General features: G+C 43.1%; 1 protein-coding gene and 1 long non-coding RNA gene across 2 annotated transcripts in view; one reads left to right on the plus strand and one right to left on the minus strand.

Annotated features, from left to right (window-relative positions):
* Positions 1–2,268, minus strand: part of LRRN1 (leucine rich repeat neuronal 1) — a 46,273-nt gene extending 44,005 nt beyond the window's left edge. Inside the window, exon 1 of the mRNA XM_009238778.4 lies at positions 1,601–2,268. The gene's annotated coding sequence lies outside the window, so the exon portion shown is untranslated. The remainder of the gene's footprint in view (positions 1–1,600) is intronic.
* Positions 2,269–3,396: 1,128 nt separating this feature from the next.
* On the plus strand, positions 3,397–7,468 carry LOC129058544 (uncharacterized). Its single transcript, XR_008523713.1, has 3 exons — positions 3,397–3,543; positions 4,633–4,829; positions 7,298–7,468. It is a non-coding gene; the product is annotated as an uncharacterized LOC129058544 (long non-coding RNA).
* The last annotated feature ends 9,203 nt before the right edge of the window (positions 7,469–16,671 follow it).

Here is a 16,671-nt window from a genome sequence, read left to right on the forward strand (position 1 = left end):
TCATTTTTAAGTTACCAGGTTTCAAAAATATCTAGATAACCTTACAACAAAATGGTTTACAGTCTAGAAATGTGAAGTTTAAGTTACCCTTCAACTCTATCAGGAAGACAGAATCCCAGGCGTGAACAATCAAATTTAGAGTTTATTACAATGATTTGTTACTTTCTGACTTCTATACAGCTCTAAGACAGAAAATGCAAACTCGGCTATAACATTTTCTTACTTAAATTTGATTCAATTCATTTTTCCCCTCCTGTGAAAATATGGCCTTATGTATAAAAGGCACTGAACCTGCAAAAATAACTTAAGGGAACATGTAAAATAGCAGACTAACATCTGTTGTCCACCCCTCCCCCCAAACACTGAGCCCTCCAAAACAATGTTGTCTTTTTTTTCTGGTGGGGGTTGGGGGGTGTTGTATTTTAATGTCTCTTTCAGTGAATATATAGAATACTGGGGCAAATGCTTTTCCGTGAATAGGTTCTTTTTCCCTTCAACAGTGTTTGAGGTTGACAAAAGAAGAGGCCACTGGGGCTGGTTAGTCGTAGGTATTAATATAATCGCCTGCCTCACGTGCGGCCCACACTGCCTGCCTTTTGTTCAGCTGTCGCACGATGCCAAGAGTTGAACAGTGCAGTGTGGTCACTCAGCTAATGTTAGACACGGCAGAAAAGCCCTTGCTCCAGAGTCTATTGCACGACTACCTCCCCGTTCACTGTTCTGTGACCTGAAAACCACTCGGGTAACTAGGGTTGGGACAGTTGCATCACCTGCAGTTCTACAGTTTGGTGCCTTAAGAACCGAAACGACTTTGACTAGTCAGCGGACATTCTCAGGAGATCTTCATGTCGGTCAACGACAACGATCTTCTACTATAATGAATAGCTCTAAAGATGAGGACCAAATTTGAGCAAGAGTCAAATTATGAAAAGAAAACTCGAAAAGTTGAGGGGTCAATTCAGAAATCGCTTCAAGCCGCCAGAAGTGGGTTAAAGTTACTGTCTGCTTCACACAAACCTTTTCCTAACTAGCTCAGAATATCCAGCTTGAATACTGCACGAATATATACAGCCAGGTAAAGAGCAAGCAGCACTTTGAGCTTTCAATACAATAGCGCTTAAAGAATTTGGCTCTTGAATAAAGGTGTCAGCAAGCCATGGAATTCCCAAACAGAAAAACTCACACTGCGTCTTTATTCTATTTTCTTAAGGTCTATTGTTAACTGAAGACTCCTTGTGTTTTCAAATTCCTTCATGTGAATGGATGAGGCCAGACATCTGCCAGGATCCGCTCACATTTGCATGCAAATCAGAGACTTCGGGACACATATGGCCCTGGAGCCAATAACACTTTTACTCTAGATTTATATTGATCAAAGTGCCTTCCTGAACTTTCCACTCCTCCAGCCCTAGCTTTTAAAAATGAAATAATGAGCCTATTCCACTAATATTATTTAGATTGTCATGGCAAAACAAAACAAAACACGTTGTCTTTCAGAAAATCCTCCACGCAAAAGCCAGAGTCGTCAGTACCTGTTCCCTCACCCAATTAGAATTCCACTTTTCCGTTACGATTTAGGTTTGGGAATGAAAATACTCACGGCGGGATGGAATTTAGACTCTTAGCCTTTGCCTGTGAGGTTCAAGTGCTTCAAAACCATTTGCACCCCGGCCAGTCATTCACTCACGGCCAGGCTCTGTTCTTGGCGTTGGGGCTACAGCGGTGAACACGGCAAGCAAGGTCCCCTTCTCCTGGATCTGGCATCCGGGCCGAATCGCCTGGTCCGCGTTTCCGCGCCGGCTCCCCTGGAACCGTCCCGGGACAAGTGGCCCTCCCGCTGCTGAACTTTTCCCCCTAGCCCCAGCTTGCCAGGCAGGGACTCCCTGGGCGGGAGGCGGGAGCCGCGGGAGGCGGGGAAGCGCCGAGTCAGCGGCTGCCCACACCCCTCTCCACGCAGCACAAAGGACACTCGCTGGCAAACTTTCCTCGCTTCTGACCCCGGCCGAGCCGGGAACTCAGCGCCAGCTCTGTTCCTGGCGGGGATAAGGCTTCCCTAACATTTCAGGCTCTCTGGCAAACGTCCTGAGGCTGCCACTCCTTCTGGGCTCCAGGCTCACAGGCTGAGGTCTGTCCCCGCGTGGACCCCGACAGTTGGGTAGATTCTTCCCAACGCTCTGACTTCAATACTTTCAATGTCTTGTCAGTTATGCCCCCTGCCCCTTTCTCTTACCAAAGCCACCGCCAAGACACCCTTTTCCTTTTCTCTCCCCATATCCCACCACCTTCCTTTCCCTCCTCTTGGCCCTCTTTCCAACTCTCTGGGGCCCCTTTCCGCGCTGTTCTCCAGCCCCAGCTGCCTTCCCCAGTTCACATCCCGGCAGCCCTCCTCCCTCCCAGTCCCCGGGCACCACCCTCCCCTGGTTGGCCCCTGAAATCCAGCAGGCTCGGCTCCAGTCACTGCCTTTTTTTGCCTATTTCTATCTGGCCTGCCTTCCCAACTATCGGTCTCCCACACCTTTTTTTTTTTTTTTTTGGCAAGGGGGACGGGGGAAACGGAGCACTATATTCCCGTTTCCCGACTTCGTCATTTTCCCCAGCTCCATGAGCCGCGCCCCCTCGTCCCCCTTAGGCCCGCGATCTTACCCTGAGGTTCCCCAGACCCTGCAGGGTCTCCCACGCCACCAAGTTTGCCTCGACTTCCCCTCGCTGCCTCCCACACCTCCCGCCGCGGCGCGACCGGCCAGGGACTTACCCCGAGGCCCAGCTGGTGGGGGTGTTGGGGTGCGCACGGACCCGGCACCCACGGCGGCGGCAGCAGCAGCAGCAGCAGGAGGAGAAAGACGAGGAGGAGGAGGACCAGCTGAGTGGCGCCTCCTTCCCAGCCCGCAGCGCGCACTGGCTCCTTGGGGCACCCCCGGCAGAGCACCAAGACTGGAGACTAGGCGGCGACACAAGCAACAGCTGCTGCACGGGGCTGGGCTCAATCGGCTCTTAGAGGCCAGGGCAGGGGGAGGCAGGATTGGGAAAGAGGGTTGGAGAAGTGGGGTGCAGAGGGCGGGGCAGCGAGCGGCCAAGTCCGGAGGAAGGCGCCCCAGGCGCCTAGGGATGCCGCCGCGCCGTGGCCGCCGCCCGGGCTGACGCCGCCGGCCCCTCTACCCGCCAGGCGGGCGCTTGCAGCCGCGGGCGCACGGGCCTCGTTCCCCGGCTCACTGCCGGCGCCCTCGGTGCGCCCCGCTTTGTGCTCCCCACAGCCGGCGTGCACCTGGTGTAAGCAAAGGCGGTCAGCTGATGGGCCGCGCGCGGATTGGCTGCTCCGCCGTCTCCTCCCCTCCCGCCGGACCCTCTCCCCGGGCTCCCCCTCCCGCCCCCGCCCTCGCCCCCGCCCTCGGCGCAGCCCCGTGCTGGGCACCATCTGTAGACCGCCCAACAAAGGCGCAGCGCGGCGGGCCTCGGGTGGCCGAGCCGCGTTGCGCCGCCGCGGTCGCCGCTGCAGGGAGCAGCCGGCCGCCGCTTTTTGTCTAGGGGACAGCAGTCTGCGGCTGGGTAGGGAGGCGAGGCGCACTGCCGTTTCTTAGCAAAAGACAGACCAAAAGAAAATAAACGTCCGTGCTAGGAGGCCAGCTAGGCACAATGGGGCCACATCTCTTTGCAACGTAGAACTCGGGCTCGGGGGCTGAGAATCAGACACAGTTCGGCCTGGGGTTGTGGGAACCAAGTTTCGGGGTGAAATCCGACCCTGCGTCTTAAAATACAGGGCGCGTCCTCGGGCTATGTGTGCGCGCCCGGGGGCGTCCTCCGCGGACCTGGCCTGGGCCGGTGTCCTTGCAGCGGGAAGGAGGATTCGGACGCTTAACTCAGCGGCGAAGCCGCTTCCCATTTGAGGAGGCTTTCCGAAAACGTTTCTGAAACTTTGAAATTACAGCTTTCTGATTTGATAGGTGTGGAAGTTGTGTTTAAATAGGCGGCGAAGGACTGAGAAGGCAGTCTGAAGTGGAGGTGTCTCAGAGAAAGGGGAGGAGGGTGGGGAGGGAATGGGTCTTCGGGAACTGCACGTGAACCTGCGTCTCAACTTCAAAGTCGCCAGCCCGAAGCAGGGCTTCAGAGAAGCCTTGGCACCCTTTATTGGGGGAATCGGCTTTAAGCGAACGCATTATTAGCCCCTCAGTACTGAACAACTTCTGGCAAAGGAACGTGGTGACATTTCATTATGATGTCTAAACTTAGAACTTCTGGAGAATTTGGAAGGATACATTATTAGAGAATCATCCTTTGGATTATTCAAAGCCACAGGATAAATTCAATGTCAGTAATCATATTCTTGATCCCTATAACATTTATTGGCGTCTCGCATAGGTCTCTGATAAATGTTTGATGTCTTTGTGTGTCTTCACACTTTGTTATCCCGAAACTGTGTCATGTAGACATAAATGGTCACAATTTGTCTTAAAAGTCTTTAGGAAAAGATGATATTAGCAGTTGGGCTAGAAGGTCGTGCAGAGCAGAAGAAGAAAAAGACCCACTGCTGTCTACAGATGAATAGAAAGATTTAAGATCTTTCAAAAGCAAGTTGAGTCTAGACCCTTACCCAAGTTTTGTAACATGATTTTGTCTCTTTCTCCCCATTTCATGCAGATTATCCATGGAGTTAGCATGCAGATAGCATGGAGTTTGTCTGATAGAAGGTGGCCTCTGGTGGAAGTACAGAAATTGAATGGCCAGGGAAAGATAGAATGCAGGTTTCTTAGGGAGTCTCTATTAGGTTTCCAGCCTGCCTTCCTGGGAGTGGAAGAGAGATGAGGTTGTGCCCTTCGAGGAGGAGCTTTACAGAGGTAGGTCTTGGAGGAGCAGTTGGAGCAATTAATGATGGTGAGAGTTGCTCTTAGGAGGCCAGATCTAGAACAGCCTCCAGGTTTTGGAAGAGACTTCATGAGAATGGTATGAGTCAGGGACCAAGGTATGAATTTTGAAACCAGGCCAACACTGCTTAGGTCCCAGCCCTGCAATTTATGAGCTGTGTCCCTAAGGGCAAGTCACTTTATCTCTTTAAGCCTTAGTTTCCTTGGCTCTAAAGTAGGGTTAATAACAGTACTTATCCCAGAGGATTGTGATGGTTAAGTGGGAGTAAACATGTAAAATGCTTAGGACAGTGGCTTAGTATATAGTAAGCATTCAACGACAGATGTAAGCTCTAGGCATTATTAGGCAGGTATTGAAGACTAAAACAAGACATCAATTCAGACAGGTGGGATAATGATTCCACATGTGACAGAATATCTCAAAGGCACTAGCTGCTCCAGTGGAGGAAATGGACTCTGTCTCCCCACTGTTCAATTCATTTCTTTTAAAATTAGCATATCATTTATTTAAACTAATTTCCCTCTTCCCCAAAGCAAGAGTGAGAAAGGCAGCTTTTCTCATTTCTACTTGACCACTGCATGCATTTGGTTCCAGACAGAGAGAAGAGCATTATCATTAGGAAGAAATGTGTGTCAGGGATGGGGGAAGGAATTTGGGTGAGAGGATGGGGCTTGCTGTGGACAGAAGAGGACAAATGAGCATGACAATTATAAAAGATTCTGAAATGTGGTGTAATTATTAGAAATTTGCTGAATTGCCTGAATTGGTAATTGGTCCAAATTTTAGAAATTACCATTTTTTAACTCTGCAAAGGGGTTTCGGGACTGTCTCGTTAACTGACACTTAAAAGCTCCTTGTCATTGGGATGGATGAAGAGGAAACACGCAATCAATGAACCAGCATAACCAAGTCTCTTACTTGCTTCTTGCTTAAAGAGCTAACTTTAATCCATCACTAGGAGTAATCAAATCCATCTGAATTACTCCTAGTGAGCTCACCCAGTCCTGGGATCCTGAATTTATTAGTTAGTAAAAAAAGCACTTAATAGTTATTTGTTAAGGTGTGGTAGAAGACCTTGGAATCTTTGAAGGAGAACGGAATTGGAGACAAGAGCCCAAGAGTTCCCAAGAGAGCAGGGTCTTATTGTTGATGTAAAGAGCTCTTGCCCCTAGATTGGCTGTGTTGAGACACTACAAACCCCTCTGGATTCCCCCACCAGCCCCTTGAGGTTCTTTAGCTTTGGTTTGAAGGAACATTATAATTGGTATTAGCCTAATTGTACTGATCTATGTGGTAAATGAGGAAAAAAAAGAAAGATGAAACTTCAGAAGATAATCGTATTTGAATAATCTTTAGAAGAACATCTGTATTTTGAAAAGAAAATTATCATATGCCACTTAAAACTGCAATTTTTCAAAGTTGAAAATATGTCTCTCTCTAATTGAAATATTAATAGGGTACCGGTAGTCAGAGTTCTTTCCAATTTCTGAACTAAAATTATAGTTTTAAAACAACCACCACCAAGCTCTTAGAGGGTGATGACTGTAGCTTAAAATTATGTGACTATTGTGATCATTGTTAACTTTCATACCAAATGTATTGTTTCTCTAAGAATTTTTGACAATGAGTGGGTTTACTACATATACGTAGTTCCTGTTCTTCTAGGGTTTTGTTTGTTTGTTTACTGCATATGAAACATACCAACACAAAAAAGGGATTAATTGAGGTTTCTGTAATTAAAACTAGTTTTTGCATTTAAGCTTAAAAATTTGACATAGAACTAAAGTGACCAACCATCTTAGTTTGCCTGGGAATCTCCAGGTTTTAGTCCTAAAAATCTCAACATCTCAGGTAACACCTTAGTCTTGGATAAACCAAGATGGTGGGTGGTTCTAAATAGAACTAACATTAATAGGTTTATGGTGCTGTTACAATTTTAGTTGAGTTGCAGCTTTGCAGATATACCAAATAATGTTTTATTCCTGACTGAATAAAGGGTCCCTGTTTCCACTTGTAGAACTTAGTTGTTGCAGAGATGTTGACAGTCATTGTATTGGTCCATTTTCATACTGCTATGAAGAAATACCCAAGACTGGGTAATTTATAAAGAAAAAGAGGTTTAATGGACTCATAGTTCCCATGGCTAGGGAGGCCTCACAATCATGGCAGAAGGCAAAGGAGGAACAAAGGCACATCTTACATGGCAGCAGGCAAGAGACCATGTGCAGGAGAATTGCCCCTTATAAAACCATCAGATCTTGAGACTTATTCACTATCATGAGAACAGCACAGGAAAAACTCACCCTCATGATTCAATTACCTCCCACTGGGTCCCTCCCATGACATGTGGGGATTATAGGAGCTACAATTCAAGATGAGATTTGGGTGGGGACACAGCCAAACCGTATCAGTCATCAAATCCAACTTCTTTATTTTGTAGATAAAGAAACTAAGCCCTAGAAGAGGAACTCTGCCAGTCTATTTACAAAGCCTACACTGAAACCTAGACCATATACTCTTTGGAGAGGGATGATATGACCAGCTCATAGCCTAGGGCCTATACCATGTAATAGGTACTCAAACTTTTTTAAAATAAATGAATCAATAAATGAATGTCTTTATGTAATCGAGTCACATTATTTCATGAGTATTTTCTTCATATCATTAAAAAGTCTTTGAAGCTATAATGCTTAATGGCTGCATAAGTCTACCAACTTTTTGTTGGTGAGAAATAAAGACTCAATTATTTGTTATCACATATACTAAACAAACTTGTTTAAAATGCGATTTTGATTATTGATCTATAGATATAGACTACACTTTGGATTATCAGGTTAACATATTCAAGTTTTTCTATTTCCTTACTGTTTACCTTTAGCCAGCCAAACGTTATTAAAAAATAAAAATATTTGTTTGCTTTTGTAAAGATTTCAGTTGATAGAATTTTAGAATTTTCTTTGTTTTTAATTGTTTGCTCTCCATTCTGATTTCTCTTTTGTCTGTATAACAATAGTTAACATAAACTAAGAACTAACTCTGTGTCATTACATTACACTTAGTAGAATTTTTTTTTTTTTTTTTTTTTTTTTTGTATTGAGAGAGGCAGTCTAGTGCAACGATTAAGAGCCAGAGCTCATGATTTGGGGTCCCTAGATTTACATTCCAGCCCAACACACTGTGTGAATTTGAACAATTTACTTAAGCTCTCTGTGCCTATAATAGTACCTGTATCGTGGAGTTTTGCGAGGCTTAAAGAGGTGCATATGCAGCATACCTATGTAACAAACCTGCACATATACCCCCGGAGTCTAAAATAAAAGTTGAAAGAATAATAATAAAAAAGATGCTCAACATCACTAATCATTAGGGAAGTGCAAATCAAAACTACAATGAAATACTACCTCATACCCATTGGGATGGCTATTATACAAAAACAAAAACAAAAAACAAAAAACACCAGTGTTGGCGAGAATGTGGAGAAATTGGAACCTGATATGGTTTGGACTGGTGTACCCACCCAAATCTCATGTTGAATTGTAATCCCTAATGTTGGAGGTGGGGCCTGGTGGGAGGTGATTGGATCATGGTAGTGGATCCTTCATGAATGGTTTAGCACCATCTCCCTAAAGCTGTTCTTGTGATAGAGTTCTCCTGAGGTCTGGTTGTTTAAAAGTGTGTAGCACCTCCCCCATCTCTTTCTTCCTCCTTCTCTGGCCATGTAAGACATGCCTGCTTCCCCTTCGCCTTCTGCCATGATTGAAAGTTTCTTGAGGCCTCCCCAGCCATGCTTCTTGTACAACCTGCAGAACCATGAGCCAATTCAACCTCTTTTCTTTATACATTTCTCATTCTCGGGTATTTCTTTACAGTAGTGTGAGAACAGAATAATACAGAATGCTTGTACACTGTGGGTGGGACTATAAAACGATACAGCCACAGTAGAAAACAGTATGGGAGTTCCTCAGAAAATTAAAACTAAAATTATCATATGACCCAGCAATTTTACCTCTATGTGCCCAAAAGAACTGAAACAAGGTCTCAAAGAATTATTTGTACACTCACATGCATAGCAGCATTACTCACAATAACTAAAACATGGAAGCAACCCAAATATCTATTGAGGGATGACTATATAAACGAAATGTGGTATATACATATGTATTAGTCTGTTTTCATGCTGCCAATAAAGACATACCTGAGACTGGGTAATTTATAAAGAAAAAGAGGTTTAATGGACTCACAGTTCCATGTGGCTGGGGAGACCTCATAATCGTGGCGGAAAGTGAAAGGCACATCTTACATGGCAGCAGACAAGAGAGAATTGAGAGCCAAGTGAAAGGGGTTTCCCCTTATAAAGCCATCAGATCTCGTGAGACTTATTCACTACCATGAGAACAGTATGGGGGAACTGCCCCCAAGATTCAATTATCTCCCACTGGGTCCCTCCCACAACATATGGGAATTATGGGACCTACAATTCAAGATGAGATTTGGGTGGGAACACAGCCACACCATATCAACATACAATGGAATATTATTCAACTTTAAAAAGGAAATAAATTCTGACATACCCTACAACATGAATATGAAATGAGGACATTGTATTAAATGGAGTAAGTCAGTTACAAAAAGACAAATACTGTATTATTGCACTTATATGAGATACTTAAAGTTGTCAAAATCATACAGAAAGTAGAATAGTGGTTACCAGGGCACGCAGAGAGCAGTGAATGTGAAGTTATTTAATAGGTGTAGAGTTTCAGTTTTATAAGATGAAAAGAGTTATGGAGACGGCTGGTAGTGATAGTTGCATAACATTAGGAAAGTGCTTAGTAACACTGTACTGTACACTTAAACTGGTTAAGATGGTAAATTTTATGTTGGTATATTCTATCACCAGGAAAAAAAAAGAAGTGTGTATGTGCCTATCATATAGCAAGCACTCACTAATATTAATGTGTTAGTTAACATAATGGTCACTGAGAACAAATAAACCAAAGACCATCAGTGGCTTAAATAAGGCAAGTTCATTTCATAAGTAACTGAGTATGTTTCTGGCCAGGTAGCCTCTACCTAGTCATTCCAGGCCCAGGTGACTTCCATTTTTTGCTTCTTCGTCCTCTATGGCTATAGACATTTTTTTCATTCGCACAGAGTGTAGAGAAAGAAAGAGAATAAAGAATCACATGGGAACATTCTATGGGCCAGCCTAAGAAATGGCTCATATTATTATTGGTGAGAACCAAGTTACATAGCTATGTCTAATAGCAAGGAAAGCAGAGGAATGTAGGCTAGGTATGTGCCTAGAAAGTAGACGGAGAAATTGTGCAACATATTGCAATCTGTATTAGCAATATAGCAACATACATTAGAAACACAGTCATCTCTCCTACTGTTGGCTATTATCTTACTTAGTCCTCATAACAAGTCTGGTAAGGTAAGAGAGAAAATGACTAGTTCAGGGACATCCTGCCAGTAGGAGGGCATCATTATAGCAAACAAAATGTGTATAGAACAGCTACTAGAGCGGTGCTTTCCAGTTCTCTGTTCAGTTTAAAACTATTCTTGGTTGATTGCTAACCTAATTACCATCAACACAGTGCCTTCTTGAAGTTCCCAGAGACTTCAAGCAGGGAGAGGAAGACTGTCAGCTGCCCCACCGGCAGCTTGTATTTCTTATTCTTTCAGTAACGTCTTTCTTCTTTCAGTAACCGTAAAACTTTAAGGAAGTTCAGAATTGTTCCTCATAAGAAAGTGCTTAGAGACTATTGCACTGGAATTCAATGCCCCTATTATCATAAATTTAACATCCACACTTACTTTTAGTCCTAGGGGCCTATGAGGCTATAAAAGAAAGATTGGCAGATAGAGTAGACACAATTGGCTTATACACATTGTGCGGAAACACTGAAGCCCACAGAATTTCCTCTACATTTAATTTAGTACCTTCTTCTGTCAAGTTTGTCTCCATTTTGCCTGCACTTCATTTCATTTTTATAGTAGAGAACTCTCATACTTGTTATCTCTGAGTATGTTAACAGTCTCTTTTGAGTAAAACATTGCCCGTATTGCATTTTCATGGATAACTAAGTATTCACCTACTGGACCAATCATCTGTTGAAATCCATATTTTCTTGAATTCAGTTCACATTGTACTCTTGAGTCTGTATCACTTTGCTCAAACTTTGCATCACATCCAAGCTGTCTTTTGGAAAGGAGACTGAGTTTTTGAGTTTTGTAGCTTTGGAGAAAGAAGGCTGCAGATGCGTATGTGATGTATGAATGGTGACTTATCTAGTTACTAGAAGCAAGGTCATATTATAATTCAATTCAGTAAGGACCAGAGGGTTTTGGAGCTATAAAGAGCCTTATAGATTATCTGGCTTAACCCTTTCATTTTATAGATGAACAAACTGAAGTCTCAAGAAGGCCAACACTTCCATGTACTTCGGAGCATCTGGGAAATTTGACTGGATTTAAATCCTTATCCAAGGTCCCACTGCTGGTTAATAGGAGAGCTGGGCTAAAATCTAGTTTTCTTGATTTTTCTCTTATATTAGTGTAACTTTAATTAGGATCCTCAGGCCTCCCTGAAGTTCATGGCATATACTCTTAAGAGTCTGTGACGTTGCTATATATGAACCCCAAATCACGGATAACAAAAGCAAAAGTATATGAATAGGATTACATCAAACTAAAAAACTTTTGCACAGCCAAGGAAACAATCAACAGAGTGAATAAACAGCCTACAGAATGGGAGGACATATATGTCTCATACACACCATACATCTGATAATGGGTTAATATCCAAAATATATAAATAACTCAAACAGTTCAATAGTAAGAAAATAACCTGATTACAAAATGAGCAAAATATCTGAATAGACATTTCTCAAAAGAATATGTACAAGTGGCCAACAGGTATATGTAGATTTTTAAAAAATGCTCAAAATCACAAATTATCAGAGAGAAGCAAATCAAAACCAGAATGAGCTATCACTTCACACCTGTTACAATAGTTATTATCAAAAGACAAAAGATAAATTTTGGCAAGGATGTGTAGAAAAGAGAACACTTACACACTGCTGTATAAGTTGGTTCAGAATTGACTATCCAGATATGTTAACTGTGCTGTCTCTGTCTCTATGTATGTATGTATGTATGTATATATATATATATTTGGAGAGAGAGAGCTCTGAACCAAAGTCAGAAGATTTGAGTGTGTCACTTGCCAGCCATGTACCTCTCTCTCTCTCTCTATATATATATACACACACATGCATATATATATATACACACACATGCATATATATGTATATACAGACAAGCATATATATATATATATACAGACAAGCATATATATATATATATGTATATATATATACAGACAAGCATATATATATATGTGTATATATATATATGTATATATATATATACAGACAAGCATATATATATATATATATATATATATATTTGGAGAGAGAGAGCTCTGAACCGAAGTCAGAAGATTTGAGTGTGTCACTTACCAGCCGCGTACCTCTCAATGTGCCATTGACAGTCTGTCAGCTTTCACATGCTCCCTGAGAAGTCATAGTAAAAGCATCCATCTGGCCTTCCTCCTCAGTTTCCAGATCAAATCAAACTGTTCAGGGAAGTACTTTGCAAATGGCAGAATGTGTAGACCATTTTATCATGATGCTGGGATAGTGGAAGGCTCTGTGAGTGGTAGGCTTCCAGAATGGGGTTCCCACAGACTGTGGCAGCCTGCACCATGTGGATGATGTCTAGTGTAGAATTACACCAGCCAACTGCACCTGCTCCCTTTCACTTCAGTGCCTGAGAAGAAAACAGAACTGCCAGCAGACCATGGGACAAACGACTAAATGCCCTCCAGACAGTTCAGAGTCCTCTGCCTCTCAGACTTTAGTTCTTCCTGAAGGAATCTGGGGCCGGAAAGCAGGAAGCAATTTGCTGTGGAATTTTTTCCATCACAGGTAAGTTTTAGTTTCAATAATAATAGTAATAATAATGGCTAATTAAGTATGAACTGTGTGCTAGGCATGGTGCAATTTCTGCTTGAATTCTATGTAGTTCTTATAATAATCCCGTGAGACAGTTAGATGTTATTTATTAGTGTCATTTTTTTCAGATGAAGCCACTGAGACCTTAATGAAGTTAGATCATGTGCCCTGGATCACCAGTCTGATACCAGAGCTCATGCTCTCAACTCTGATGTGGTCTATAGTCCCGGATTCTATCTATGCCATAATACTAGAATCTGAAAGGCCTGCACTGTTTTGAACATATCAACATTGATACTATGTCTACTGGGGGAAAAGATTCTAAATTCAAAAAACAAAATGGATTGAAGTAGTGTACAAGGAGCTGTCCCCAGATATATTAATTCTTTCTAAAATGAGGAACATGAGGACTACTGCTCACATTTTATTAGAATATCAGTCACATTCACAAAGTAATGTTGGAAAGTGAACAGTGGGGGATTTAAAAATGTTTGATATGTAAAAGGTAAGGAAATTTCTGTTTATGACACTGGAGCTTTCTGACAGGGGCGCACGGAGGGCCAGCCATGGACAACGTGGTTGATTCTTTTTTTTTTTTCTTTCTTTTTTTTGAGATGGAGTCTTGCTCTGTCGCCCAGGCTGGAGTGCAGTGGCGTGATCTCGGCTCACTGCAAGCTCCGCCTCCCGAGTTCACGCCATTCTCCTGCCTTAGCCTCCTGAGTAGCTGGGACTACAGGCGCCCACCACCATGCCCGGCTACTTTTTTTTTTTTTTTTTTTTTTTTTGTATTTTCAATAGAGACGGGGTTTCACTGTGTTAGCCAGGATGGTCTTGATCTCCTGACCTCGTGATCTGCCCACCTCAGCCTCCCAAAGTGCTGGGATTACAGGTGTGAGCCACCGCGCCAGGCCGACCACGTGGTTGATTCTTAAGGGCAGGACAGTTATATGGGATGTGGTTTGCCAGGTCACTTCCTGGGATGTTTCCTGGTGAGCCTCTGGTGAGAACCGGATTCTAGACTCAATCTTACCACTCATCACTTTCCATCTCTGACCCTCTATGTTCTTTATGTGTAGAATGAGACCACTGAAAGTATCTGTGATATTCATACTTTCTTTCCCCCCAGAACTTTTAGGTTAAATTAAATCATAAGAAAACACCATATCAGGCCAGTCCTGGTGGCTCATGCCTGTAATCTCAGCACTTTGGGAGACCAAGGCAGTTGGATAACTTGAGGTCAGGAGTTCAAGACTGGCCTGGCCAACATGGTGGAACCTTGTCTCTACTTAAAAATACAGAAAGTAGCTGAGCATGGTGGTATGTGCCTGTAATCCCAGCTACTCAGTGGCTGAGGCAGGAGAATCACTTGAATCTGAGAGGCGGAGATCGTAGTGAGCTGAGATCATGCCACTGTACTCCAGCTTGGGCAAGAGAATGAGACCCATCTCAAAAAATAAAAAAAAAAAGGGAAAAGAAAAAGAGAAAAACCATTTCAAGACATAACAGCAAATTTATCCACGCTCTTGATCACAACAACCAAATCTACTCTAGCTAATTGGGCAGGATGATATTTACTGAAAGGTGCCAGTTAGCCTACAGGGTCTCTGGAAGGGCTGGTGAACATGGATGTTGCCTAGCCGGGAATAAGCCCCCAGAGAAAACCCCCTGACATCCCACGTGCCTCTTCTGCTGGAATCAATGTTGTCATTCTTGCCCATCATTCGATACTTATCCCATTAAGGTCTGGTCTGGTCAGAAACTCTGCACACCTCTCCCAAATGATACTGACATTGTCCTTGCCAGAAGATCTAAGCCCCTAGCCATAGCAGTCTTTTTGTGTAGCTCACTGTGCCTCTGTGCTGCTTGACCAAACCTAGGCCCAGTGCAGAACAGGAAGCCAGCTAGAAGCCAGGACTGGGTGCTGGTTGGGCCAACTCAATGTTCCTGCCATCTGCACTCATTGAAGATGGCCAGGGCAGGAGCCCCTATTCAACTTTCTCTTGTCACTGTTACTTGGGGATGATGGTGCCTTGTTGGCTGGTCATGCACTGAACAGGTCCCCAAAGCTCTGCAGATCAAAGTCAGATAATGACCAAACTAGATTATTTTTAAGATTCTCTCTACTGCTAAAATTCCTTGATTCTATGTTTTCCAAGGTTAAACTAAAGTAGAGGTGTTTAAACAAGTACTTTCCTGTAGGTCTTGGCTAATTCCAATAAATTCTCTGTAATTATCAGTAATTAAGAATATTATGTCCAAGGACTATGGCTTTGTCTACATTTACATTTTAGTTGATTTCTTCAATTAGGTATATCAATACAAGATTACCCAATTCACATAAAAGGAAAGGGAGGGTAAGGGAGAAAAAAGGGGAATATTTGACAAAGGTCTTCTATGGGATTTCTTTCCAGAAGAGTAGATTTGGGGTCTTTCAAGAGAAGCACTTTTAAGTTGAGAGTACTTGCAGATAGGAAAACTGCCTACAGTGTTTGGTACAAGTTCAAATTTACAAGCCCCTAGCACAAAACTCCAAAAGTCAAAAGAAGGAGGGGGCAAACTTAAGCTACCTTAAATTTTACGGAGGTCTGTTTATGTAATTTTTGGCTCTCTAAAATATCTCAATTATCAGAAAATAACTGTTATCAAAGTACCCCAAAGACATCAGATATTGATGAGGTGCCATCTTATTAGGCATAATATGTCCATCACTTCATGATAATTGTCATACACCATGTCATTTTGCCCAAGAGCTTGGGCTCTGGATTTATTCCCTTGACTTTTGGAAGCATTAGTTAAGTTATCCATTAGATGGGAATAATAATAGTAACTGCATCATGTTGCAAGGATTAAACAAGACAATGTATGTTAAATTATTAGCACATTGCTTGAGACAATAGATGTTTTGTCTAGTGCAGTCATTGGAGCACCTACCCTAGCCTTTGGACCTTTGGGGGCCCAAATGGGGCCTAAATGGTGTTAGCAGCTGAACAGTGATTTGGGGAGGCTGCTGCTGGGGAGGGGAAAAGAAAGAGATGTGATATTCATAAATGTGCCATCAACCCACAAGTCCTCCATCATCACCAAGACATAGGGACAGAGTCTCTCTCTGAGTCTCCCTTAACTCTTAAAGATTGCCCTTGATGTTTATTATTGTATTAGTCTGTTTTCATGCTGCTGACAAAGACATACCCAAGACTGGACAATTTACAAAAGAAAGAGGTTCAATTGGACTCACAGTTCCATGTGGCTGGGGAGGCCTCACAATCATCATGGAAGGCAAAGAGGAGCAAGTCACATCTGACATGGATGGTGGCAGGCAAAAAGAGAGCTTGTGCAGGGAAACTCTCATTTTTAAAACCATCAGATCTTGTGAGACTCATTCACTATCACGAGAACAGCACAGGAAAGACCCGCCCCCAGAATTCAGTCACCTCGCACTGGGTTCCTCTCACAACATGTGGGAATTGTGGGAGTTACAATTCAAATTGAGATTTGAGTGGGCACACAGCGAAACCATATCAATTATGGACTGATTTCATTTATATTTGACTGAGTAGACATTGACAAACATCAGCTACATGTAAAACATGATGGCCTATGAACTGGGAGACTAGACAAACATGGACACTAATTCAGCAAATATTTGTTGAGTTTCTACGGTGTTCTAAGAACTGTTTTTTGGCTCTGAGCTTTAGCAAGGCCTGAGAGGATCATATGGGGGCTAAGGTGGGGACGTGAGGAATTATGTTAAAGAAGAGACATTAGGGTTGACTCTGCCCCATATATGTTGGGA

Source organism: Pongo abelii, chromosome 2 (assembly GCF_028885655.2).
Source record: "Pongo abelii isolate AG06213 chromosome 2, NHGRI_mPonAbe1-v2.0_pri, whole genome shotgun sequence".
Lineage (NCBI taxonomy): Eukaryota > Metazoa > Chordata > Mammalia > Primates > Hominidae > Pongo > Pongo abelii.